General features: G+C 38.2%; 1 long non-coding RNA gene across 2 annotated transcripts in view; it reads left to right on the top strand.

Moving 5' to 3' along the window:
• Positions 1-8,674: 8,674 nt before the first annotated feature.
• Positions 8,675-27,789, top strand: part of LOC102162728 (uncharacterized) — a 137,578-nt gene continuing 118,463 nt past the window's right edge. Inside the window, exon 1 of one of the 2 annotated variants that reach the window (XR_014838419.1) lies at positions 8,675-8,917. This is a non-coding gene — a long non-coding RNA (uncharacterized LOC102162728). The remainder of the gene's footprint in view (positions 8,918-27,789) is intronic. The other variant, XR_014838420.1, reaches the window with a different exon arrangement.

Here is a 27,789-nt window from a genome sequence, read left to right on the forward strand (position 1 = left end):
GCATATGCAGGGGGTGAGGCCATTAAAATAAAAGTCAGGCTTTCAAATAAAGTTTGAATTTTTGAAAACTTCACTCCTGTGAACTTGAAAGCTTTGCAATGAAAGACTTTTAAAATGTTATAATGGTGATATTACTTAATATAAATTTATTTTTGATATTGTATAATGTAATTTTTCACCATTTGGAAGGTCTGAATAACTCAATGAACCAACATTTTTGAAATGGTCAAAGTGTGATGTTACAAAATCATGCATGGGAAAAGATTCATTTAAATTGTAAGATAGACCAGTAGTTTTAAGATAACACAGTACATAAAATAAAAAATTTAAAGAAAAGGCAAAAGACAAATTGAGAAAACTATCTTCAGCACATAGTAACAATTTGTCAGAAGTAAAAAGCACTTTATATTAATAACTATAACAGATCATTGAGCAGTTTCTACTTGTTGAGGTATAAAAATGAAACAGCTTAAAAAAAAAAATCATTGCTTGGAACTGTGCTGTGTTGAATTTTCTTTCTCTCTTCTTTTTTTTAATCCCTTAACATTTTCTTGGACAGATTCCAAAAGCTTCTAGTCACTTTGTTATTAAATGAGTTCTGAATAGTTTAAAGCCACAATTTCATCCCTCTGACCACCAAAAGCTGTGTCTCTGGCTAGTGGGAGTGACTTCAGGGAATGGGTATAGGGGGTTGAGGAAATGCTATACAAACTGTACAGTGTTCGAATAACCAAAAATTATTACTCTGAATTCTCCTGTCCCTGCTCCCCAGTCTGGTGCCTTGCTTGAGGTGGCAGATAGGAGGTAGGAGGAGACAGGGATAAATAGGGTTGTTTCTGTTGTCTCTTTGTAAACCTTGGAGGGAGGGAGAACTGTCCGGTTATAATTTTTGATGACATTTTGATGTCTCTCTTTAGCATGTAGGATATTTTGGATCTCTGAACCTCAACTTTAAACTTGAATCTAGATTCCAGATAGCAGACATCACATTCTATTAAAAAAATGCTAATACTACAATAGAAAAATGATCAAAGAGCTTAAGCAGAAAATTCACAGGAATACAAAAGACTAATATACATTTACATTACATATACATTTCACATCATTAAAATTATTAGACTAGTGTAATAGTTTTACATATTATATTACCATTAAAAATTATGATACCAAAATGTTTCAGGTTGTGATGTATAGGTAGTTTCATTCACTGTTAATGGAACTTTAAACCTTAAGAGCCAGGTGTGAAGAACTAATTCTCTCTCCAGTAATCTACCCAAGAAAATGCTCTTAGGTGCTATCAATGATATATGAGGAAAAATAATCTTCATGAAATTATAAGAGTAAAGATTGCAACCACTTAGTTAAGGATCTGGCAGTTCCCTGAGCTGTATGTGGCTTGGATCCCAAGCTGCTGTTGCTGTGGTGTAGGCTGGCAGCTGTAGCTCTGATTTGACTCCTAGCTTGAGAACTTCCCTATGCCGTGGGTGCAGCCCTAAAAAGCAAAAAGTAAAAAAAAAAAAAAAAAATTAAAAAAGATTGCAACCACTTAGATGGCCATTAAAAGAATTGTTAAATTATGGTGTAACCGTATGTTTGAAATATTACGTAGCTGAGAAAGGGAAATACTGTATGTTTTCACTTATATGAGGAATCTAAAAAACAAATCAATGTAACAAAAGCAAAGCAAACTCACAGACATAGATAAAAAAATAGTGGTTGTGATGGGGAGAGGGTGGGGGAGTGTGAAACAGGTGAAGAGGATTAAGAGGTACAAACTGCTAGTTATAAAGTAAATGAGTAACAGTGCTGTAATGTATAGTACAGGGAATAGTGTTAATGTCTTCTAATAACTTTTGGTGTGGAATCTAAGAGTATTGAATCACTATGTTCTACATCTGAAACTAATATAATATTGTAAGTCAACTATACTTCAATTAGAAAAAAAAATATTATGTAGCTGTGTTAGTCAGAGTTCTCCAGAGAAACAGAACTAATAGGATAGATAGATAGATAGATAGAGTCTATCTATATAAATTACTTAAGTTCACATTTGACCCTTGAACTGTGGGGGTTAGGGGTGTCAACCCTTCAGCAGTTAAAGATCTGTGTATAAATTTTAACTTCTCCAAAACTTAACTAATAGCCTAGTGTTTACTGGAAGCTTTACTGATAGCATAAGCAGTTGATTAACATGTATTTTGTGTGTTATATGTGTTATATACTGTGTTCTTACAATAAGGTAAGCTAGAGAAAAGAAAATCTTATTAGGAAAATCATAAGGAAGAGAAAATACACTTACAGTACATATATGTATTTATTGAAAAAAATCCACACATAAGTGGACCTGCACAGTGCAAACCCATGTTATTCAAGGGTCAACCGTATTTGTCATTTGGGAAACAATACATCATGTCACTAAAATGATTTATTGGATACTTTTACATAATTAATTGCTAACTTAAGGAATATGAAAAACTAGAGTCTGTTTAGAGTCTAGAATAAAGAAGAGAACATATGTATGTAAGTTAACTACCCACAGGACATAAGGAAGTTATAAGGTATTGAGTTAAGATATAAGGTCAGTACTAAGAATATAGGAAATTCTATAGGAGTTCAAATTCCAAGGAATGATTTTTTAATAAGGGACAGTAGCAGCAGAGGAAGTAAGATGTAAGTGGGCTTCTGAAAAAGAATAGAATTTTTTAAAGAAAGAAGGAGATAAATAGGAGCTGAAGAAATAGTATTGAGAGAAGCTTGACATTTACTTGACAATTGTATTGGTTTCCTAGAGCTACCATAAGAAAGTACCAAAAACTAAGTGGCTTGAAACAATAGAATTTTATTGTCTCATAGTTCTGGAAGATAGAAATCCAAAGCCAAGGTGTAGACAGGGTCATTCTCCTTCCTTCTTCGTCTCTTCCTAGCTCCAATGGTTTGCCAGCCAAATTTGGTGTTCTTTGCTTGTAGTACGTACATCACTTCAAACTCCCATCTTCACATGGTGTTCTTCCTGTGTTTTCCTTTTTTTTTTTTTTTTTTTTTTTTGCTTTTTATGGCCACACCAGTGGCATATGGAGATTCCCAGGCTAGAGGTCCAGTTGGAGCTACAGCTGCCCAGCTACGCCACAGCTCACAACAATGCCGGATCCCTGACCCACTGAGCAAGGCCAGGGATTAAACCTGCATCCTCATGGATACTGGTCAGATTCGTTTCCACTGTGCCATGAAGGGAGCTCCCCTTGTGTCTTCCTGTCATCTTTCTTCTGTTCATGTCTGTCTCTATGCCCAAATTTCACATTTTTATAAAGACATGTTTTATTGGCTTAGGACTCATCCTAAGGACCTCATTGATGCCTCTGTAAAAATCCTGTTTCCAAATAGGGTCACATTCTGAGGGACCAGGAGTTAAGACTTCAACGTAGCACTTTGGGGCAACACAATTGAACTCTTAACAGCAGTTTTATAGAACATTGTTTTGGGAGTAACATAGTATGTTTGAAGAGAACTGCTAGGCCATGAATACTAGATGGAGGAAATTATTTAATTTAATTTAATTAATTTATTTATTTTGTCTTTTTAGGGATGCACTCACAACATATTGAAGTTCCCAGGTTGTGGGTAGAATCAGAGCTGTAGCTACAGGCCTACACCACAGCCACAGCCACTCCAGATCCTTAACCCACTGAGTGAGGACAGGGATCGAACTCACGTCCTCATGGATACTAGTCGGGTTTGTTAACCACTGAGCCACAATGGGAACTCCTACATGGAGGAAATTAAATTTTTTAAAATAGGTAATGAAGAGCCACTGAAAATATTCAAGAATTGGAACTGAATTTATACATCTCCCCCACTTCCCTGTCAAGCTCCTACTGAGACAATGGGAAAGCTTTGCTTGTTTTTTTAGTTTTATATGTTCGTTTTGATAATGAAACCATAACATCATTCTTAAGTAGGTAAGACATGAGGAATAATGGGAGGTAGAAAGCAAATGCTGACAAAAAAAAAAAAAAAAAAGGAGTTCCCATCGTGGCTCAGTGGTTAACGAATCCGACTAGGAACCATGAGGTTTCGGGTTCCATCCCTGAGCGAGGCGCTCAGTGGGTTAAGGATCTGGTGTTGCTATGAACTGTGGTGTAGGTCGCAGACACAGCTCGGATCTGGTGTTGCTGTGGCTCTGGCGTAGGCCAGCAGCTGCAGCGCCGATTGGACCCCTAGCCTGGGAACCTCCATATGCTGCAGGAGTAGCCCTAGAAAAGGCAAAAAAAGACCAAAAAAAAAAAAAAAAAAAAAAAAAAAAAAGAAAGCAATGCTGTCAGATAGACTGAGAAAGAACAGAGGAAACAGGGAGCAGGAATGGTGGAGGAAAGGTCTCTTCTGCCTAGGAGAACTCCTGAGAAGCTCTGGGCTGAATCCATGCAAAAGAAAACAAAACAGAACAAATAGGACATGGAGAAATCTGCAGTGTTTTATGTATAAAAGCTGGCCAAAAATTTCTATGAACTGGAAAGTCTATTCAAAATTTGCACTGTTGACACTAAGCAGTGACTATAAGTGTGGTGACTCATTACAAAAAATCTGTAACGAGTTTATATTTCTCACAGAACAAATGTTGGGTAATTGTCCTTGATATATGGCTTTTTTATGACATCATTCTCATTTAAGAACAACTTTATTTCTGGAAAACTTCACTATGGAAAAAATATTTATTTATAGCCATTTTGCTTTAAATTAGTCCAAAATTCTCTTATCAACATGTTATATGCCTTGTTGAAGACTTTATCACTGCAAATCCAATTTAATTATATTTTCAAAGTTTGAATTCTGGATGCAAGTTCACACTTGAGAGGGCAAAGTACAAAGTCAAGGTTTTATACAGGCTTAACTGTTCTCTGACATGAGGTGTAAACATTCAGGATTCCAACTTCATATACTTATCTCTGAAGCAGTCACAGTAAGTTGACTTTCAAAAATCAACAAATCTTATAACTAAAACTAGCTTATATGTAACATTGCACATATTTTTAGGCATTGGAAAAAATACCTTCTTCCCTTTTGGTGTCAAAATTTCAGATCATTTATTAGAAATGTCTCAAAATATTTGAGGAAACTGTTAGCAAAATATTCAATTGTAGTCGATTGCTGAGATCTTATAAAAGGAGGAAAAACCGTCATATATGTCCTTGTCCTTTGTTATGGGAGTTATTTCTCTGTAGTAATTTTTTTTTATAAGGAGACTTGGAGTTCCCTGGTGGCTCAACAGGGTAAGGGTCTGGCTTTGCTACTGCTGGGTATTGCCAAAAAAAAAAAAAAAAAAAAGGTGGGGAGGAGACTTATTCAGATACATACTTATTTGGCAGTTTCTGTCAGTAGCAGAAAGAAGGAAAGTCTGTGTGACTGATAATTTGTTTTTTTATTTTTATTTTTTGTCTTTTTGCCTTTTCTAGGGCCGCTTCCCATGGCACAGGGAGGTTCCCAGGCTAGGGGTTGAATCGGAGCTGTAGCCGCCAGCCTACACCAGGGCCACAGCAATGCAGGATCCGAGCCATGTCTGCGACCTACACCACAGCTCTCAGCAATGCCAGATCCTTAACCCACTGAGCAAGGCCAGGGATCGAACCTGCAACCTCATGGTTCCTAGTCGGATTCGTTAACCACTGCGCCACAGTGGGAACTCCGTGACTGATAATTTGTTTTGACTCACATTTGTTTCAAGTTTTAATTGAACCTGATTCCAATTGTCATTCCTTCCCTCCCCATTCTTTGACTGAAAACTTGTGGAAAGTAAATGTAACTATTTTCTATTGCAAACAAATCATTTCAAAATCGTGCAGCAATAGATTAAGTGACAGATCAGCATTAAAAAGATTAATACATGGTAAAAATCCCAAGACGGTGTGACTGAGATCCAGGCTAGATGTATTTACACAGATACTTGTATGGAAAAAGGGCCCAATGGACAGCAGGGGATTTTTGAGTTTCATCTGAGGCAGTTTAAATGTTCTCTAGGTTGGCTTGGTTAATCTAGGATCTGATCTGTTATATAGTCCCAATCTAAGGAAGATCTAACCTACAGAACTTATATTGCAGAACCTGTAGAACCTTTGCTCCTGAAGCAACAGAGTAAATTATGAAGAAAATCAAGCCAAAGGATGTTTTCTTGCACTGTGAATTAAAAAGGGAAGAATAAGCCATCTCCTTTTCCCAAGCAAGAGAGGAGTAGCCAGCAATTTGTTTGTAAAGTTAGAGTTTTATCTCCTGCTACTTCATCAGGGAAAAATAAACTGAATCATGGCAGAAGGTCCCTGTGCTCATAACTGCCTTGAAAGGCATGGGCTGCTGGTCTTTAGATGCACCAGATAGGTTAAGATGGCAATAGAACAGACACCTGAGTGCTTCTCCAAGTTATCAGGGCAGCATCAACTCACTTCAGGGAGGACTTCATGTCCTGCCTCCCCATGATAACTAATATCTGCTGATTTTACTTCCCTTGTGAGTATGGGCATGACTCCAAATTTAATTTGATTTAGGAAAATAAAGCAATGTGATGCTCCCTGCACCTGGATATATAGAAGACATTTGCCTTCTAAAAGGCCAGGGCCATGGTTGCTTTAAGATTAAATTCACATCAGGGTTAACCCCAAGATTTCCTAAATTACTCTGGGATGTTTGTGCTAGAGGCATAAAGTTATTTGGTGCTGGATTAAATTTGTGCAAATAACCTGATAATTAAATTCTGAGAGGTTGGGTGATCATTCAGAAGAGCTTAAAATTGGTTGTTCATGAACTATGTTAACGTACTTTTCTTCTATATTTACTTACTGTTTTGGCAGTTTTACCTACTCGCTTCATTTGTTTTCCCTCTATCATTAATCTCTCTCTAGACCAGTTGGAAATCCAAATATCTAAAGCCAGGAAGAAAATATAAATTAGTAAATGGGGCGATAGTGAAAGATGATAAATGGTAACCGGCTCTTAGCTTCAGTATCAAGGAAAGTATGGAGGGTGTGTGTGTTGGGGGGGGCGGTGGCACAATATTGAGCACATATGTTCTATCGAAGGAGCACAGCCCCCATTCAGCTGTTCACCATGTGGGAATGTGGGTCCAGAGTTGCCAGATTTCAGATATTTTTTTTTTAATGGGAACTGGAAGTCATGCTTTTTCTCTCCCCTGCCTATATCTAAGGGGAGAAATAAGCAGAAATACCCTGCCTTTAAAAGGTTGACTATTCAAATAAATCTATAGAGACACTATTCCACTTACAGATTATCTACACCAGATAAGATCTGGTGTGGTAGGTATAGGGAAATAGATACTTTGGTAATGACTGTCAAAATTACATACAAATGGGAGTTCCCGTGGTGGCTCAGTGGTTAACAAATCCGACTAGGAACCATGAGGTCGTGGGTCCGATCCCTGGCCCTGCTCAGGGGGTTAAGGATCGGTGTTGCCATGAACTGTGGTGGTAGGTCGCAGACGTGGCTCAGATCTGGTGTTGCTGTGGCTCTGGCGTAGGCCGGTGGCTACAGCTCTGATTACACCCCTAGCCTGGGAACCTCCATATGCTGCAGGTGCGGTCCTAGAAAAAAAACAAACAAAATTATATACAAATGCACAGATTATTTGACTCAGCAATTCTGCTTCTAGGAATTTGCCCTGCAAATATACTTGCATATTTGCAAAATGATATGCATATAAGGGTATTTATTGCAGCACTTATTTAATAGTAAAATATTGCAAACATCCTAAATGTCCATCAAAATGGACCTGGTATTAAATAACTTATGGCACATGAATACAATGGAATACTATATAGCCATAAAGATGAATAAGGTAGCCTGTGTGTACTAACATGATTTGTTAAGAAAAGCAAGATGTAGGAGTTCAGGTTATGGTGCAATGGAAAGAAATTTGACTAGGATCCATAAGGATTAAGGTTTGATCCCTGGCCTTGCTCAGAGGGTTAAGGATCTGGTGTTGCTGTGAGCTGTGGTGTAGGTCACAGACATGGCTTCGATCCTGCATTGCTGTGGCTATAGTATAGGCCTGCAGCTGTAGCTCTGATTCGACCCCTAGCCTGGGAATTTCCATATTTGTCTTTATAGTTTTTAAACAACATGTACATACTTTATCTTAAAGAATATATATAATATATAATTCTTATGTATATATTAAGTATATTTAAAGATGATCTTTGGAAGAATATCAAAAAAACTGAAAACAAGGTTTTCTCTGTGATGGAGAACTGGTAAATAGGGGCAGAGTTGTGAAGGCCACTTACTCTTCAGTCTGCATTCTTTGCTACTTTTTGAAATTTGTTTCATGTGCATGTGTCATTTATTTTTTGGAAAATAACCCCAAAAAGGGAAAATTTAAAAGCCTTTTGAAAATTGATTGGGTCAACAATGAATTATTGTTAGGCTTAAAGTAGGTAACATACCTGGGCCTTTTAAAAAGTACCCAGGCCAGAGCTTATAATACAGTAAGTGAGCAATAATTGGTTAATTCATTCTCAAATTGATCAGTCATGGTTAATTCCCTCTTGAAGTCTTATCTACTTACTAAAATTGTTATTCAGATTCATCCATTTCAGTAGAGTGTAAGTAGTTAATAGTATTGCAAAATGTGTTTTCATTTTAGCAAAAACAAACATTAGGCTGAAGGAGAAAGTTCAAATAAGAAGATTTTAAGTATTAACTAAAAGAGAATTTTTTTAGAGGAGAGGGAGCTGTGGGAGAGAGTCTTGGCAAGGGCTTGAAAGGGCTTGGAAACAAGTAGTAGTTCCTGGGAGCTCCTCAGTTCATCTGGCTCACCTGGGAAAGGCATATGAATCTGTGGCGCTGTGGGACTATTTAAGTTAAATATTGCTAATTAAAGCCTTAAATCCCAAAGGAGAAAAAGCAATATGCGCTGCAGGTAAGTGGCTGTGTGCTAACTTAGCTACCTCTAGAGAATTTCTGAAATTCTCTGAGGATGGAACCTGAGAATTCCAGAATCTGAGAAATGCTTTCATTTTCATTATAGGTAAAGTACATTTAAACTTCATGTCAAAGGCAGCCCGGTGGCGGGGGCGGGGGGGGGGGGGGAAAGAAGGGGGAGGGGGGCGAGGAGGAAGGGAAATAGAATATTTCAGACGAGCCGGAGGTGGCCTAAATTGAGTAGAGAGCAGCTTTACCCATATGGCTTGCTTTGGTGAAGTGAGTAGAAAGGAGGCACTAATTTGTGTGTATATAAAAAAATGACTTATTTTAGCATAAATTGGCAGCCAAAGGCTACAGAGCTAAAATTGTTTTAACAAGTTGCATTTTGTTGACTTCCAAAACAAAAGGCCCAAAATACCCATCATAACTTACTGTGTGCCCTGTAAATTATTCCTGGTCCATATTTTGCAGAGTTGGAGCAGAGTTTTAGCAATGACTTCCGAGTCGATGATTTTAGAATATATAATTTTCTCCCAAGGTGTTTAGAACACTTTTCAGAATTGCTTGGTATAAAGTCTTCGCACCACTTTAAAACAAAGTCAGTAGTACCCAGGGTCTGCGTTATTTTAGCTTCCAGATTACAATGAGTATCTGAGAGAGAGGGAGACCTCAGAGCATGAGAATGGAAGAAATGTGCCTAAATTTGCTTAGAAAGTGTTGACAGAGCTAGAGGTTTCACCAGCATTTCCTGTGTCAAAAACAAGTTCTCACTTTGGTCTTCAATGGCAGTAAAACAGAGATTAGGAACTATTACTGTTTGTTCAAAAGCAGAAGCTGTAATCATTTCAGAGAAAGAGAGAGCAAAATTGAAACTGAAACTCTCCTTCTACCTGTGTGCAGCGCCAGTAGAGTGTGTCCACCCGGGGCTTTTGCTCCCTTGTTGCAAGTGAAATGATTAACCACAGAGGTGTCTTTCACGTATGTCCTAAATCGGGACGTATCTTACTGCTTTTTTTTTTTTTTTTTTTAACCAGCCCAGTCACATTATGGGTACCCAAAATAGTTCTTAGTGGCTTTATGAAGAGTCATGCTTCTTTTCCTTTCCACAGCATGAGTATTCACTGATAACACTTCTGAGCACTTTAGCTTGATTTGGTAATTAGACAAATGTATACCATTAATCACAATGCTCTGTGAAGACCAGTGCTAGCTCTGTCTGTCAATATAAATAGAGAAATTGGCTTATCCACAAAAGTTAAAGCTATCTGGTTTTCTCACATATTAACACAAACTAGGTCTTGGAAATACAGTTGTATTTATTTGTTTTATAATTTCCTAGCCTTTCCAGTATATGCACTTTTTGACAAACCTTTGTCCTCATTCGAGGGGTTTTGTTGTCAGGTTTTTGTTTCTGTGGGTATTTGCCTCAGTTCATCTCTGAGCATTGCAGCTAGACTGTTGTGATTCAAAACTATGTTCTAAGGTATTTCCTCTAGTGGAATAATTGTTTTGTAATAAGTCATGCTTTTCTACTGTAAAAGGGGAGGGGAGGTGTGGTAATCCACAAGACAAGATAAATTGTTAGAAGAATTCCTTGATTGGAAATTTTAGCTTTGTGTTTTGTTGCTGTTTCCTGAAACTAACTTGGAGATAGATGCTCCTGATTTGTCCATCTACAGCTTTAATTCCTTGGATCCCACTCATTCTTTTACTTTAAGAAAAAAGAAAAGTAATTATTGTAGAGGCCTATGTATTTCATAGCTGCCTTTTTGTAAGAAGCACTTTTCCCAAATAAAACAATTTAACTGCCCCCCCCCCACACAATGCTCTATGAAATAACCCAAACCCCAAAGCAAAGAAGAGAATTCATGGTATGCAGATGTTTGCTACTTCTTTAATGAAACCGTCTTGGGATCCAAGATTTAAGAGAATTAATTAGCCCTAAAACAGATAAACTTTTTATCAGCAGGTTCCATTCATTCCTCATAATTGTGGTAGATCACTCAGTATATTAACATACTTTGCAAAGATAGTGACAGAAAAGAAATAAAAATGGAATTCTCCTGGCATCATGCATGTTAGGAAGTTAAGAGGAGGCCAAAAATTGCCAAGAGGTTAAACAAGTCAAGTACTTTTATACCATCCTCAGACATTCTCTTTGCTTAAAATGCACTTTTCTTACTTTTAAGTGATCTCCTCATTCATCAAGGCTAGTTCAAATACTACTTTCTGTCAGAAATTTTGTTATATCCACCTCCAGATCTCAGATTTACTGCTTTCTTATTTATGTTACTGGAGGCATTTCTTAACACATTACAGATTTTTATTTTTGTAGTTTTGTCCTGTGATAGATTCTGAATTCCTTTAGGATACAAAATGTGTATCCTTTCAATTCTTGCAATGTACAAATTATCTAGTATGTAGTAGATAATAAAGCCTGTTGAAGGGAACCAATTTGGAATAGGGAGTTGGTAGCTGAAAATGACCTAAAATGTCTCCTTCTTTCATTTTATCCAACCCATTCCTCTGTTTGTCTGGATAAATCTGCCACTGCTTAGATGATGTGTTATAAGACACCCCATCTATTAAGCTGCCTTTCAAATGTCAGACTCTCATTTCTAACAATGATACACAATTGTATGCTATAAATGTTTCAAACCTCTTTTGCATGCACTGCTTTATTTAGTTCTTATAAAAATTTTTACAAAGTTCCAGATGAGAAAATGGAAACTTATCAAGCATCAGTCACTTGGACTAGAACTCAGGTCTTTTAAATTCTCAGTGTAGTATCATTTGGTCTAGAGCTTATTTTTAAGTTATTTTTCGAACAGTTTCAACCTTATAGAAGAGTCACAAGATTAATGTGAACACCTGTGTATTTCACCCAGCTTCACCCATTGTTGTTATTTTACTACATTTATTTTTCTCATCTACCTACCTACGTTCCTATCTTATTTATCTATAATTTTATGAATCATTTGAATGTTGCAGACAACAATGCTCCTTTCCCCCTAAATTCATCAGTTCATATTTTTTAAGACAAGGCTATTTACTTATATATCATAGTAAAATATCAAAATCAGGAAATTTAGCATTGATATAATACCTTAATTAACAGATATTAAAGGTTTGCAAATTTTCCTAATCATGTCTTTTGTGACTTTTTTTCTGGTTCAGGATTGAAGAGGATCACACATTGTATTTACTTTTTGTATTTTTGTGTGTCCTTTAATGTAGAAGTGTCCCTCATTCTTTCCTTTTATTTCATGATATTGATTTTTGTTTTAGGAATTTGGGATATTTACTCTGTAGGATGGACCTTAATTTAGATATGTCTAATGTTTCCTCATGGTTAGATCTAGGTTACACAGTTTGGCAGAAAACTGTAAGAGTAATGCTGTTTCCTTCTCAGTGTATTATACCGGGAGGCACATGGTGTCATCTTGTCCCATCATTGGTGATATCTGCCAGCTTTCTTTGCTTGATAAAGTTGTCTTTATAAAGTTACTATTTTTCAACTTTGAGTTATACACAGGGTTTAAAATTTTTTTAATCTCAAGAAAGGTTAATGGTGAGTTCCCTTTGTGGCTCAGCAGTTAACAAACCTGACTAGGAACTATGAGGATGCAGGTTCGATACCTGGCTTTGCTCAGTGGGTTAAGGATCCGGTGTTGCCGTGAGCTGTGGTGTAGGTTGCAGATGTGGCTTGGATCCTGTGTGGCTGTGGCTGTGGTGTAGACCAGCAGCTGTAGCTCTGATTCAACCCCTAGCCTGGGAACTTCGATATGCCACGTGTACGGCCCTAAAAAGCAAAAAAAAAAAAAAAAAAAAAAGGGTTAATTGCTGTAAAGGCAACTGGTGTGCCCAAATCACAACCTGTTAGGCCTCCTCTCCTTCCAGCCATCACTGAGGTAGCCATCCTCAGCCAGATAACAACTGACAGCATGCTCTCACCTCGATTCCAACCTCGTTGCTACTCTCTACACAGTGGCTGGGATGCTAGCGTCACGTAACAGACCTGCCTCACACAATATATGAGGATGAGTTAATGCCTTTGGGACAACTCTGGAGCAATAAAGGACAGACCCAGTGGATTAATGTGACTCTCTTCAACCCCTTGGATCCACAATTCTTAGGATCTTAATGGATCGTGTCTTGGTTTCCTGTGGTCACATTCAACTTGAGAGCATTCCATACACTGATTTTCCTTATTCCATTTTATTCTCTTCAGTCCTTCCATTCCTGATCTCTGGATAACTATACCTGACCCCAAAGTTATCAAAGAAATATCAAAATAAAATTCACCTCAAAGAAATGTCATGAAGAGAAGGAGTATCTCTCTACTCACTAGATGGGCTGAGTTGTTGAATAAAGCCAATTAGATCTTAAAATTTTAAAAAAATTATGAAAATATGTGATTATTTTATACAAAGTCATAAAATAAGTTCAGAAATTCCAAAACACACGTACTTGGTTTTATTTTTTAAAAAAATTTTCCCTCTATTTATGGCCATATCTGTGGCATAAGGAAGTTCCCAGGCCAGGGGTGGAATCAGAGCAACAGCCACAGCCACAGCCACAGCAACACCAGATCTGAGCCATATCTTTGACTCACACCACAGATTGTGGCAATGCCGGATACTTAACCCACTGAACAAGGCCAGGGATCAAATCCACATTCTCATGGAGACTACATTGGGTTCTTAATCTGCTAAGCCACAACAGGAACTCCACCACATACTTGGTTTTTAAAAAAAGTGTTTTAATCAGACTTTTGCATCTTTCTCAAGGTCTGACCTGGCTAGACCTTCCTTTGTAACTGCAAACAAAAACACATCCTCTTTTACACAAATGCCACTCTATTTAGGCTCTGGTCTTGCCTTCACGTTTCTCCCTTGCCCACTTCCTTTACCAGCTAGTGCCCTCCAAACTATAATTCCTCAGGGCATTGCAAGAGAGTGAAAGGATTCAGACATGTGGTTGCTCTGCTCAACTGCACACGCTTCTTTCTCTTTTTTACCATCCTATCCTTCAACTTCGCTTTTTCTTTCCACTAATTATTTTCACTTTGCCTTTGCCCATTTGTTTTTGATAGGCAACTCATTCTCCTTGCAGAAAGAGAACAAAACAGAAAGTGAGACTGTTATTTATTTCTGCTTAGTAGCAGAACAAACTGGAACAGAATGCTTTGTGTCTGTGTTTCTTAGAAGAAAGCGGCACCATGATTAAGCACTCAGCCAATAATTTGGGATGCTGATTAAATCAAGGAAGACATCTTGATAGGTTTGTGGAATGTAAAGTTTTGAGAATTAGAGAATTCTCTATCTTGGACATTAGGAAGATTGACAGTTGCTTTGTCTATCATAAACTCAAATATAAATTTGATATAATGAGTTTTTTTTTTGGTCTTTTTTTTGCCTTTTCTAGGGCTGTTCCCGCAGCATATGGAGGTTCCCAGGCTAGGGGTCAAATCAGAGCTGTAGCCACCAGCCTATGTCAGAGCCACAGCAAGGCCAGATCTGAGCTGCATCTGCAACCTACACCACAGCTAATGGCAATGCTGGATCTCCATCTCACTGAGCAAGGCCAGGGATCGAACCTACAACCTCATGGTTCCTAGTCAGATTCGTTAACCACTGAGCCACGACGGGAACTCCGAGATAATGTGATTTTAACATGTTTTTAGGTGACACAAGAATGATCCTGAATATTGTGTAATCACTTTCTTCTTCTTTGCCCCAACGATTTTGCAAGTATTGGCCTACTTTATTTTTGCACTGGTTGTATTATATTGTATTCTGTAACATCTCTTAAGATATTAAGGCTGTACGCTAAGGCCTGGAGCAAACTTTTGCCATTGGATTGCTGACAGGCATTGTAATTTAATTAAGTTGATATTTTTAGCATGAAAGAGATTACAGAGAATCTTTGATCCAACCTTCTGCCCAGTGTAAGAAGCATACCGACATCCATAGCTTACCTAACAAGTGGCTTTTCAGTCTAATGACTCCAACCACTAGGTGCCAGTTGTAAGAAGCACACAAGTGTTTTTTTGCAAAGTTATTAGTCTAACATTTTCTTGCTTTTCTCATACTACATTAGAAAGTACGTGTTGCTGGGAGTTCCCATCGTGGCTCAGTGGTTAACGAATCCGACTGGGAACCATGAGGTTGCAGGTTCAATCCCTGGCCTCGTCCATTGGGTTAAGGATCCGGCGTTGCTGTGAACTGTGGTATAGGTCGAAGATGCGGCTCGGATCTGGCCTTGCTGTGGCTCTGGCATAGGCTGGTGGCTACAGTTCTGATTAGACCCTTAGACTGGGAACCTCCATATGCCATGGGTGTGGCCCTAGAAAAAGACCAAAAAAAAAAAAAAAAAAAAAAAAAGTACGTGCTGTCGATCATAAATCAAGATGAAATTACGATCACTATATAATGAAATTTGGTGGTGAGTCATCTTGCCAGTTACAGAGGTGAACATGCAGCAATTCAGCCACTTTCTTCTTGCAGAGGTGAGGTACATTTTGGGGACTGTGCCAAGAATGGGAGAATAAGTAGTCTATGGCACACAGTACCCAAGTAAGCTAATCTGCTAAGACTTTTTCAAAGTTAAACTGAACAGGAGGCCTCAGCAGATAATGCCACTCTCTTTACTGGTAATTACTGGCCTTAGAATGTTAATATATGGCTGCTACAGAATAAAAGGTAGGTGGCAATTTATTCAACAGATTATGGTTTCATAGTCAGCAGTAAAGAAAGGTGGCACTAAGCAATAGACAGAATTTTTTTTTAAACCTGTGAGGTAAACTATTAAAGATAGTATTAATAGACTAAAAGAACAATGTCCTAATTATAGTCCCTTTCTCCGATCCCCTCTTAAAGATGATTTCTGCTGCTACTAAAGGACTAGAAAGAAAAAAAAAGTTAGGGTTAGACTAGTTATACAGGGAACAGTAATTGTTGAGTTAAGATCAAGAACCTTTCAAATTCTTGGTTGCTCAGAGTACCAGAAGTCAGCTCTTTTTCCATTGAAAGCAACAGGGAATAGGTAGCCCATAAAAATGAAAAAAAAAAATTACTTCTCAGTACTTAGCGTTTAATGTACTAGGCTAAACTAAACTGCATAATTTCATAGAATTTCAGTTTTTCAGAGAATCTTAATATTCAATCATAGGCTGATATTCTCTCTGCAAGAGCCCCACCAAGTGGTCATGCAGCCTGTGGGTGAAAGTCACAGAAACATGAATTAGGAATCCTTTTTAAGAAAGAAAGATAGGTAGAAGGTGGATGAACACAAATTCTCCATCTGTAGAGAGATTTAGGTACAGGCTTCATGTTTAAGCAAGACATCTGCTTCTTTCCACCATTTGCTTCTGTTAACTTTCTTGTCCTTACTTGAACTATACTTGCTCTTTGACCTCCTGACCCCAAGTGCTTTGAGTCCTCCATTTCCTCCTAATCAATCAGCCCCTCCTGTCTCCCCATTTTCCCCTGTCCAGCCTCAGACACTGGTGTCCACAACTTGCATCATGCTTTCAATATTACTTTCAACTCTAATGCAGCCATCCTGTTTCTCTGGTCCTGGAACTGAGCAGCTGAGTCTTTATGGAGAAAAATTACACAGCTGTGACAATTGATGTCACTGCATATTGCTGCTTTCTAAGGTTGGGTCCTCATTTATAGTCAGTAGGTCTGCTTGTTCAACTGACAGTGGTTATTGTAAATCTTCCGTCTCCTCTCCAATCCCCTTTTTGCCACCAAGCTTTCTCAGACTCAGATATGCGTCTGCCATTTCACTGAGAAAAGCCAAGGACATAAAGTGAGAACCGTAATCTTCCTCTTTTTTATTTATAAGCTTATTGGCATCGGTACCTCCCTTTCCTGGTGGGAGAGCTCCCCCAGGAAAGGTTCATTTTTCAAGCTGTGGCTGGATTCCCTCCCACCCTGCCTACGCAAGGTCATTACATCAGTCATCTCCCCTCTCCTCTTGTACCTCAGACAACAAAGGGAACAATCCTTTATCTCATTAAAAACAAACCAAACCAAACAAAAAGCAACTCTACTGTATCAATTTGGGCTTTTTATCTATAAGCAATAGAAACTAACTCAATAATTTGTAGAAAAAGTGGAATTCATCGGAAGAATACTGATGTAACTCATAGCCTACAAGAAAATGCTAAACAACCAAAACAGGATCAGGATCACAGAAAATGGACCTGTGGACCTTCCTGATCACATATATTTGCACATGTATGTTCAACCTTCCCTCCCTGTGTGTCACCACTCAAGATTCAGCTCATAAGAAGGAACTGTTTGCTTGGCCTGGCCCACCAGAAACATGTGTAGAGGAGGCATTCTTGATTCTTTCAACTCTGACTTCCACATGGCACAGTTCACTGGACAGTGTTTGCCCTTATCTTGCTTGATTTCTTTGTAGTACTTAACAGAGATGAACATTTTCTCTTTCCTGAATCTTTCTCTTTCTTTGATTTCTATGACACTATTCTCTTCACTTAAAAAAAAAAGAGTTGATATTCTTTTTAGTCTCCACTGTAGGTTTTTTCTTTTTGCTTAAATATTGGCTTCTCCATGGCTTTATGTCTTGTCTCTTCTCAGATGCATGGATACAACTTCTACTACTGGTATATCACAAACTGTACTTCAAGTCATGTCAAAATTCTCTCTTGAGTTTTGGACTGAAACCCACACTTGAATATCCAATAAAATTCAGTGTGTTTAGAAGAGAAACTTCTTTCTTCCAGATCTGTTCTTCTTTTTGGTGAATGGCACATCTGTAATCAGTTTCTCAGTCCACTTCCCCTGAGTCTTCCCAGGTCACCGTGACACCTAACACTCACTCAGCAGTCACCAGCCACTCATGAAACTCTGTGGCTTTACTTCCTAAATAGTTCTTTTTCTTATTCTCTCGTGACATGCTTTTGATTAGGATCTTTGTACTTTTTCACTTAGATTGCCACATTAGCTTCCACCAGTTTTCCTTCCACATAACACTCCATTTTTCACAGAGTGATCTTCCTAAAATGCTAATCTAATGTGGAAGTTGGGATTCAGTCTTTCAGGATAAACTTCAAAATTTATCCCACATAGTCTGGAATAAATTTGGCCACTTTCTAGGCCTTGCTGATGGCCAGTTTCTTACCTCTTTACTATAAAACAATCAGGTTTCCTGTTGGAGGGTCTGGAATTTTTTTTTGTAAACTTGCCTGCATTTAAGAAATTCTTGGGGGCATTGTTAAACTTGTAGAGTCTTGGCTTTGCCTTAAATTTATTGAATCGGAATCACCAGGACTAGGACTTTGGAATCCCTAGTGATTCTTAAAATGGGGCCAGTTTATGAAATACTACCTGTGGGTTTGTTTCTAGGTAATCCTTTTACTTATGTTCTTTCTTTGTTCTGCAGTACCCTTCCCTCTTGTCCTTCAGAATTTTAGTGTCCCTTAACAGGTGATCCTCATTTTGATGTAGATGCTCCTTTTTGTTCTATATCACCCAGGTCTGCCTCTATCATAGTCCTCAGTACACACAAAAATATTTGACTGGCTTTTCTCTAACACAACTGGTCTAAGAACTCATTGTGTGTCTTTGTTTTTCCCAGCATGTAAGAAGCAAATAGTAGGCATTTCACAAAAATTGCTCAGTATGCTCTTTGTTGTTATGGATTTTTTTTTCTGTTGCTTTATCTCTGAAGAGAGGCATAAAATGAACACCATGCAGCTACTTTAACACATCCTTATTAGAGTTCTTACTGCGGTACAGTGGGTTAAGAATTCAACTACAGTGGCTAGGGTCACTGGAGAGGCATATGTTTGATTCCTCAGCCCCATACAGTGAGTTAAAGGGTCCAGTGTTGCCGTAGCTGTGGTGTAGGTTGAAGCCATGGCTCATATTCAATCCCTGGCACAGGAACTTCCATGTGCTGTAGGTGTGGCCATAAAAAAATTTTTTTTTAAAAAGAACACCATTGTTACTATGAGTCCATTAAAATCACATGGTAGAATCACATTGTAGTATTTTTTTTTTGTCTTTCTGTCTTTTCTAGGGCTGCTTCCTGCAGCATATAGAAGTTCCCAGACTAGGGGTCTAATCTGAGCTGTAGCCACCGGCCTACGCTAGAGCCACAGCAACTTGGAATCTGAGCTTCATCTGCAACCTACACCACAGCTCACGGCAATGCTAGATCCTTAACCCACTGAGCAAGGGCAGGGATCGAACCCGCAACCTCGTGGTTCCTAGTCGGATTCGTTAACCACTGTGCCACAAGGGGAACTCATGTAGGATATTTTTTGATATATGAAAGTATTATATTGCTCTAGGAAAATTGACTAAGAAATATATGTATAATAGAAACTCTTTTGTTAAAAAACAAAGTAAAAAATGTGTATATGTATATATATATATGTATATATATATATACACACACACACACACATATGTACACATAAAACATATTGGGAAGATATTCAGTGCAGTTTTATTACTGTTTTCTTTGGATCATGGAGTAATGGGTAATATTTATCTGCTTTCCATCAGAAGTATGTAGACATTTTTAAAAATTGAAGTGTAGCTGATTTATAATATTGTGTTAGTTTAAAAGTATGTGAATTTTGGAGTTTCTGTTGTGGTGCAGTGGAAATGAATCCAACTAGGAACCATGAGGTTGTAGGTTCGTTCCCTGGCCTTGCTTAGTGGGTTAAGAATCCTGCATCGCTGTAGCTGTGGTATAGGCCGGCAGCTATAGCTCCGATTTGACCCCTAGCCTGGGAGCCTTCATATGCCATGGATGCGGCCCTAAAAATCAAAACCAAAAAAAAAAAGTATGTGAATTTTATAATTAAAAATATGATAAAAAGAACAAATAAGCCCAATCTACTTTAAAGATGGAGTGCACATGTATGTGCGTGCATACACACAGACACACACACACACCCTGAAAGAAAAAAGAAATATTTGGGTCCTTTGAGACTTGACTATTCTATAGAAAGCCAAAAACTCTTTAGTTAGAACAGAGTACTGAACTAAGAAGCAGCACTCAGGAAAACAGTGAATGTGTAACTCTCATGAATAATAATTGTCTAGGAAGATGGGATTAAGATAGCAGAATAGAAGGACTGGAGCTCAACGTCTCTCCCCAAAACAACAAAATTTACAACTACATTCTGAGCAATCTTCAACCAAATGGACCGGAAACCTTCAAAAAGATATCCTACTCCAGAAGACAAAGAGGAGGCCATATCAAGAGGTAGGAGGGGTGACTTCATGATATAAACAACCCCACACCTCTGGGGTGGGAAGCCCCACAGACTGGAAAGTGACTGATTCACGGATATTCACCTACAGGAGTGAGAGTTCTGAGCCACACATCAAACTCCCACGTGTGGGAATCTAGCACTGGGAGAAAGAGCCCCTGGAGCATTTGGCATTGAAGGCCAGTGGGGTTTGTGCACAGGAGCTCCACGGGACTGGGGGAAATGGAGGCCCCATTCTTAAAAGGTGCACACAGGCTTTCACGTGTACTGGGTCTCAGGGCAAAGCAAAGTCTCCATAGGAATCTGGGTCAAACCTGGCTGCAGTTCTTGGAGGACCTCCTGGGAAAACAGGGGTGAATGTGGCTTGTTGTGGGGGAAGGACATTGGAAGCAAAGCTCTTGGGAGTATTCAGCAGCATGCCTTTCTCTAGAGGTGGCCATTTTGGGAAAATCTGGCCTCACCCATCAGCACTGAGAAGCCCCAGGGCAAATAACAATCCAGGTGGGATCACAGCCCTGCCCATCAGTAAACAGGATGCCTAAACTCCCCCCAGGCACACAGCCACCTCTAATCCCATCCGGAGACAAAACCCCACCCACCAGAGGGATAGGAATCAGCTTCACCTACCAGTGGGCAGCCATCAGTCCCTCCCATCAGGAAGCCTACACCAAGCCCCCATACCAACTTCAGCCACCAGGGGGGCAGACACCAGAAGTAAGAGAGGCTACAACTCTATTATCTATAAAAAGGTCACCATGCCAAAAACCTATAAAAATGAAAAGACAGAGAACTATAACTCAGATGAAAGAGAAAGAAAAAACCCCAGAAAATCAGCTAAGTGATTATGAGATTCTCAGCCTCCAGGAAAAAGACTTTAGACTGTTGATGCTGAAGGTGATGCAAGACCTTGGAAATAAACTGGAGGCAAAGATGGATAACTTACAGGAAACACTGAGCAAAGAGATACAAGATATCAAACTGAAACAAGAAGAGATGCAAAATACAATAACTAAAATAAAAAATTCGCTAGAAGCAGCCAACAGCAGAATACAGAAGGCAGAGGAATGAATAAGCAAGGTGGAGGACAGACTAGTGGAAATTACGGATGCAGAACAGAAAAGAGAAAAAAGATTGAAAACAAATGAAGAGGGTCTCAGAGAACTCTGGGACAACGTTAAATGCACCAACATCCCTATTATAGGGGTGCCAGAAGGAGAAGGGAGAGAGAAGGGGAAAGAAAAAATATTCCAAGAGATAATAGCTGAAAACTTCCCTAACATGGGAAGGGAACCACTCACTCAAATCCAGGAGGCACAACGAGTACCATACAAAATAAACCCAAGGAGGAACTCCCCAAGACACATATTAATCAAACTGACCAAAATTAAAGACAGAGAAAATCTTGAAAGCAGCTAGGGAGAAGAAACAAGTAAAATACAAGGTAACCCCAATAAGGTTATTGGCAGATTTTTCAGCAGAAACTCTGCAGGCCAGAAGGGAGTGGCATGATATACTTAGCATGATGAAAGGAAAAAACCTCCAACCAAGATTACTTTACCCAGCAAGGCTCTCATTCAGATTTGAAGGAGAAATCAAAACCTTCATAGAAAAGCAAAAGCTGAGAGAATTCAGCAACACTAAACCAGCTTTACAACAAATACTAAAGGAATTTCTCTAGGCAGAAAAGAAAACACAGCAACAGGAAACAAAAACTCCACAAATGACAAGGCTCACCAGTAAAAGTGTATATGTACAGTAAAGATACTAAATCATCCATGCACAATTATACCACCAAAATCAGAAATCATGAGAAGAGGAGGGTACAAATGCAGGACACTGGAGATGCACTTGCAATTAAGAGACCTACAACCTAAAACAATCTCATAAACATATAGACTCTTATATCAAAACTTCAGAATAATTGCAAACCAAAAATCTCTAATTGATACACAAACGAAGAAAAATCAACTCAAATGCAACACTAAAGATAATCATCAAACCAGAAGGGGAGAGAACAAGAGAAGAAGGAAAGAAAAAAGAGCAACAACAACAAATCCAAAGCAATTAAAACATGGCAATAAGAACATACATATCAATAATTACCTTAAATGTTAATGGACTAAATGCCCCAACCAAGAGACACAGGCTGGCTGAGTGGATTCAAAAACAAGACCCATATATATGCTGTCTTCAAGAGACCCACTTCAATTCTAGGGACACATACAAATTGAAAGTGAGAGGATGGAAGAAAATATTTCATGCAAACGGGGATCAAAAGAAAGCTGGAGTAGCAATACTCATATCTGACAAAATAGACCTTAAAATAAAGAATATTATAAGAAAAAAAGGAGGACATTACATAATGATCAAAGGATCAATCCAAAAAGAAGATACAACATTTTTAAATATCTACACACCCAACATAGGTTCACCACAATATATAAGGCAACTGCTAACAACCTTAAAAGGACAAATCAACAATAACACAATAATAGTGGGGGACTTTTAACACCCAACTTACAGCAATGGACAGATCAACCAGACAGAAAATCAATAAGAAAACACAGGCCCTGAATGAAGCATTAGATCAGATGGATGTAATAGATATTTATAGGACATTCCATCCAAAAGCAACAGAATACACATTCTTCTCAAGTGCACATGATCACATCCTGGGCTACAAATCAAACCTTGGTAACTTTAAGAAAATTGAAATCATATCAAGCATCTTTTCCGATCACAACACTATATGACTGAAAATCAACAACAAGAAAAAATCTGCAAAAAACACAAACACATGGAGACTCAACAAAATGCTACTGAACAACCAATAGATCCCTGAATAAATCAAAGAGGGAATTAAAAAATACCTAGAAGCAAATGACAACAAAGATAAAACACTCCAAAACCTATGGGATGCAGCAAAAGCCGTTCTAAGAGGAAAGTTTATAGCAATCCAAGCCCACCTCAGGAAACAAGAAAAAGCTCAAAGAAACAAGCTAACTTTCCATCTAAAGCAGCTCGAGAGAGAAGAACAGACAAGACCTAAAGTTAGTAGAAGGAAAGAAATCATAAAGATCAGAGCAGAAATCAATGAAATAGAAAACAAGAAAACCATAGAAAGGATCAAAGAAACAAAAAGATGGTTCTTTGAAAAGATCAATAAAATTAATAAACCCTTAGCCAGACTTACCAAGAAAAAAAGAGAGAGGACTCAAATCAATAAAATTAAAAGTGAAAAAGGAGAAGAAACAGTGGACATTACAGAAATACAAAGGATCATGAGAGACTACTATATGCAACTATATGCCAATAAAATGGAAAACCTAGAAGAAATGGACAAATTCTTAGAAAAGTACAATCTTCCAAGACTAAACCAAGATGAAATAGAAAAGATGAATGGACCCATCACAAGAACTGAAATTGAAACTGTGATTAAAAAACTTCCAACAAACAAAACTCCAGGACCAGATGGCTTCACAGGTGAATTCTATCAAACATTTAGAGAAGAGCTAACACCTCTCCTTCTGAAACTATTTCAAAAAATTGCAGAAGAAGGGATACTCCCAAACTCATTCTATGAAGCCACCATCACCCTGATACCAAAACCACACAAAGATACCACACACACACACACACAAAAACTACAGGCCTGTTTCACTGATGAACATTGATGCAAAAATCCTCACAAAATACTAGCAAACCACATCCAACAATACATTAAAAGGACTGTACATTATGATCAAGTGGGATTTATCTCAGGGATGCAAGGGTTCTTCAATATCCGCAAATCCATCAGTGTGATACACCACATTAACAAACTGAAGAATAAAAACCATATGATCCTCTCAATAGATGCAGAAAAAGCCTTTGACAAAATCTAACACCCATTTCTGATAGAAACCCTTCAGAAAGTGGGCATAACAGGAACATACCTCAACATAATAAAGGCCATATATGACAAACCCACAGCTAACATCATTCTCAATGGTGAAAAGCTGAAGGAATTCCCGCTGAGATCAGGAACAAGACAAGGATGTCTGCTCTCGCCACTACTCTTCAACATAGTTTTTCAAGTCCTAGCCACAGCTATCAGAGAAGAAAAAGAAATAACAGGAATCCAAATTGGAAAGAAAGAACTAAAACTATCACTATTTGCAGATGACATGATACTATACCTAGAGGATCCTAAAGACTCTACCAGAAAACTGTTAGAGCACATTCATGAATTTGGCAAAGTCGCAGGATACAAAATTAATACAAGAAATCAATGGCATTTCTATACACCAACAACGAAAGAGCAGAAAGAGAAATTAGGGAAGCAGTCCTGTTTACCATTGCATCCAAAAGAATAAAACCTAGGAGTAAACTTACCTAAAGAGACAAAAGACCTGTATTCTGAAAACTATAAGATACTGATGAAGGAAATCAAAGATGACACAAATAGATGGAAAGACATACCATGCTCTTGGATTGGAAGAGTCAATATTTTCAAAATGACTATACTACCCAAGGCAATCTACAGATTCAATGCAATCCCTATCAAATTACCAAGAACATTTTTCACAGAACTCGAAGAAAATATTTTAAAGTTTGTTTGGAAGCACAAAAGACCCAGAATAGCCAAAGACATCCTGAAAAAGAAAAATGGAGCTGGAGGAATCAGGTGCCCAGACTTCAGACTATACTACAAAACAACAATCATCAAAACCATATGGTACTAGCACAAAGACAGAAATATAGATCAGTGGAATAGGATAGAAAGCACAGAATTCAACCCATGCACCTACAGCCAACTAATTATGACAAAGGAGGCAAGAATATACAATGGAGAAAAGATAGCTTGTTCAATAAGTGGTGCTGGGAAAACTGGACAGCCACATGAAAAAGAATGAAATTAGAACACTCCCTAACATCACACACAAAAATAATCTCAAAATGGATTAAAGACCTAGATATAAGACCAGACACTGTAAAACTCTTAGAGGAAAACATAGGCCAAACACTCTCTGCATCAATGACAGCAACATCTTCTTTTTTTTTTTTGTCTTTTTGTCTTTTTTGTTGTTGTTGTTATTGTTGCTATTTCTTGGGCCGCTCCCTCGGCATATGGAGGTTCCCAGGCTAGGGGTTGAATCGGAGCTGTAGTCACCGGCCTACGCCAGAGCCACAGCAACGCGGGATCCGAGCCGCGTCTGCAACCTACACCACAGCTCACGGCAACGCCGGATCGTTAACCCACTGAGCAAGGGCAGGGATCGAACCCGCAACCTCATGGTTCCTAGTCGGATTCGTTAACCACTGCGCCACGACGGGAACTCCAGCAACATCTTCTCAGATCCATCTCTTAGAGTAATGATAGTAAAAACAAAAATGAACAAATGGGACCTAATCAAACTTCAAAGTTTCTGCATAGCAAAGGAAACCCTAAACAGAATGAAAAGACAACCCACAGAATGGGAGAAAAATCTTTGCAAGTGAATCAACTGACAAGTGATTAATCTCCAAAATTTATAAACACCTCCTACTGGTCAATAGCAAAAGAAAAAAACCAACCCCATCAAAAAATGGGCAGAAGATCTAAGCAGAAAGTTCTCCAAAGAAGATATACAGATTGCCAAAAAACACATGAAAATATGTTCAACATCACTCATTATTAGAGAAATGCAAATCAAAACCACTATGAGATACCACCTTATACCAGCCAGAATGGCCATCATCAAAAAGTCTACAAACAATAAGTGCTGGAGAGGGTGTGGAGAAAAAGGAATCCTATTATACTGTTGGTGGGATTGTAAATTGGTGCAACCACTGTGGAAAACAGTATGGAGATTCCTCAGAAAACTAAAAATAGAACTACCATTTGATCCAGCAATCCCACTCCGGGCATCTATCCAGAGAGAACCATGACTGGCAAAGACACATGTACTCCGATGTTCACTGCAGCACTATTTGCAATAGCCAAGACATGGAAATAACCTCAATGTCCATCAACAGAGGAGTGGATCCAGAAGATGTGGTACATATATGGTACACAATGGAATATTACTCAGCCATTAAAAGGAACGAAATACTGGCATTTTTAGCGACATGGATGGACTTAGAAATTATCATGCTAAGTGGAGACAGTCAGACAGTGAGACACCAACATCAAATGCTTTCACTGACATGTGGAATCCGAAGAAAGGACAGACTGAACTTCTTTGCAGAACAGATGCTGACTCACAGACATTGAAAAACTATCTCCTTTGGAAACCATATACTGTCATTTATGTCAGATAGTGTTTGGCCTATGTTTTCCTCTAAGAGTTTTATAGTGTCTGGCCTTATATATCTAGGTCTTTAATCCATTTTGAGTTTATTTGTGCTGGGGTTGTGGAATGGAAATCCTATAAAATTGGATTGTGATGATCATTGTACAACTATAAATGTAATAAATTGAGTAATAATAAAAAATAAATAAACTAAAAACTAAAAAATAAAAAACTAAAAAAAGTAATTGTCTAATAACTAGAAAAAAGGGACAAGGGGACAAGTATGTTTAAAACTTATTCAAAATACACAATTCTTTGACATTCATGAATTGATAGGACTCGGAAGGAAGAAATTCTCCCTCCTGGGAGAATTATTTCCTTAAAGCAAGTGCAGGGTAACGACTTGCTTGGGATTCTTGAAGATTATAAACCAGCTAAATACACAATGTTCTTCCTTAGGGCAATTTAGTTAACAGTGCAATTAACATCATCAGCTGCCAAAAGGAAGCAGTTTTCTGGAAGTAGATTAAAATAGGAAGGAGGAAGTGTTTAAAAAAAGATTCAAGTTGAAAAAGTGTTTTATTTACCTTCAAATCGGTGACCTTGGAAGACTTCACCTGCTTTTTTGTATTTCTTGAAATAGTGCTTCATGTTCATTACTTTTTCTTAAATATGCTGCTAGTTTAAATTTACTCTGTGGGGGGAAACACTTTTTCTTTTCTTTCTTTTTTTTTTTTTTTACCGTTTCCATTTTTAAAAATTATACTTGGTTTACAATATTGTACCAATTTCTACTCTACAGAAAAGTGACTCAGTCATACATATATATACATTGTCTTTTTAGTATTATTTTCCATCATGGTCTATCCTTGGAGTTTGGATATAGTTCTCTGTGCTATACAGTAAGACCTTGTTATTTATCCATTCTAAATGTAATAGTTTACACACACCAACCCCAAACTACCAGTCCACCCCACTCCCTCCCCCTCCCCCTTGGCAACCACAAGTCTGTTCTCCATGTCTGTGAGTCTGTTTCTATTTTGTGGATAGGTTCATTGTTCCATGTTTTAGATTCCATATAAGTGATATCATATGGTATCTGTCTTTCTCTTTCTGACTTACTTGGTATGTTACTTTCTAGTTTCATCCATGTTGCTGCAGACGGTATTACTTAATTCTTTTTTATGGCTGAGTAGTTTTCTATTGTGTATATGTAGCACATCTTCTTAATCCAGTCTTCTGCAGATGGACACTTAGGTTGTTGCCATGTCTTGGCTATCACAAATAATGCTGCTATGAACATAGAGGTGCATGTCTCTTTTTGAATTATAGTTTTGATAAAATAGG

Source organism: Sus scrofa, chromosome 2, assembly GCF_054392235.1.
Source record: "Sus scrofa isolate SSC_HxYL_T2T_F1_AM1 chromosome 2, Sscrofa_HxYL_maternal_Yorkshire_Landrace_v2.0, whole genome shotgun sequence".
In the NCBI taxonomy this organism is placed as follows: Eukaryota; Metazoa; Chordata; class Mammalia; order Artiodactyla; family Suidae; genus Sus; species Sus scrofa.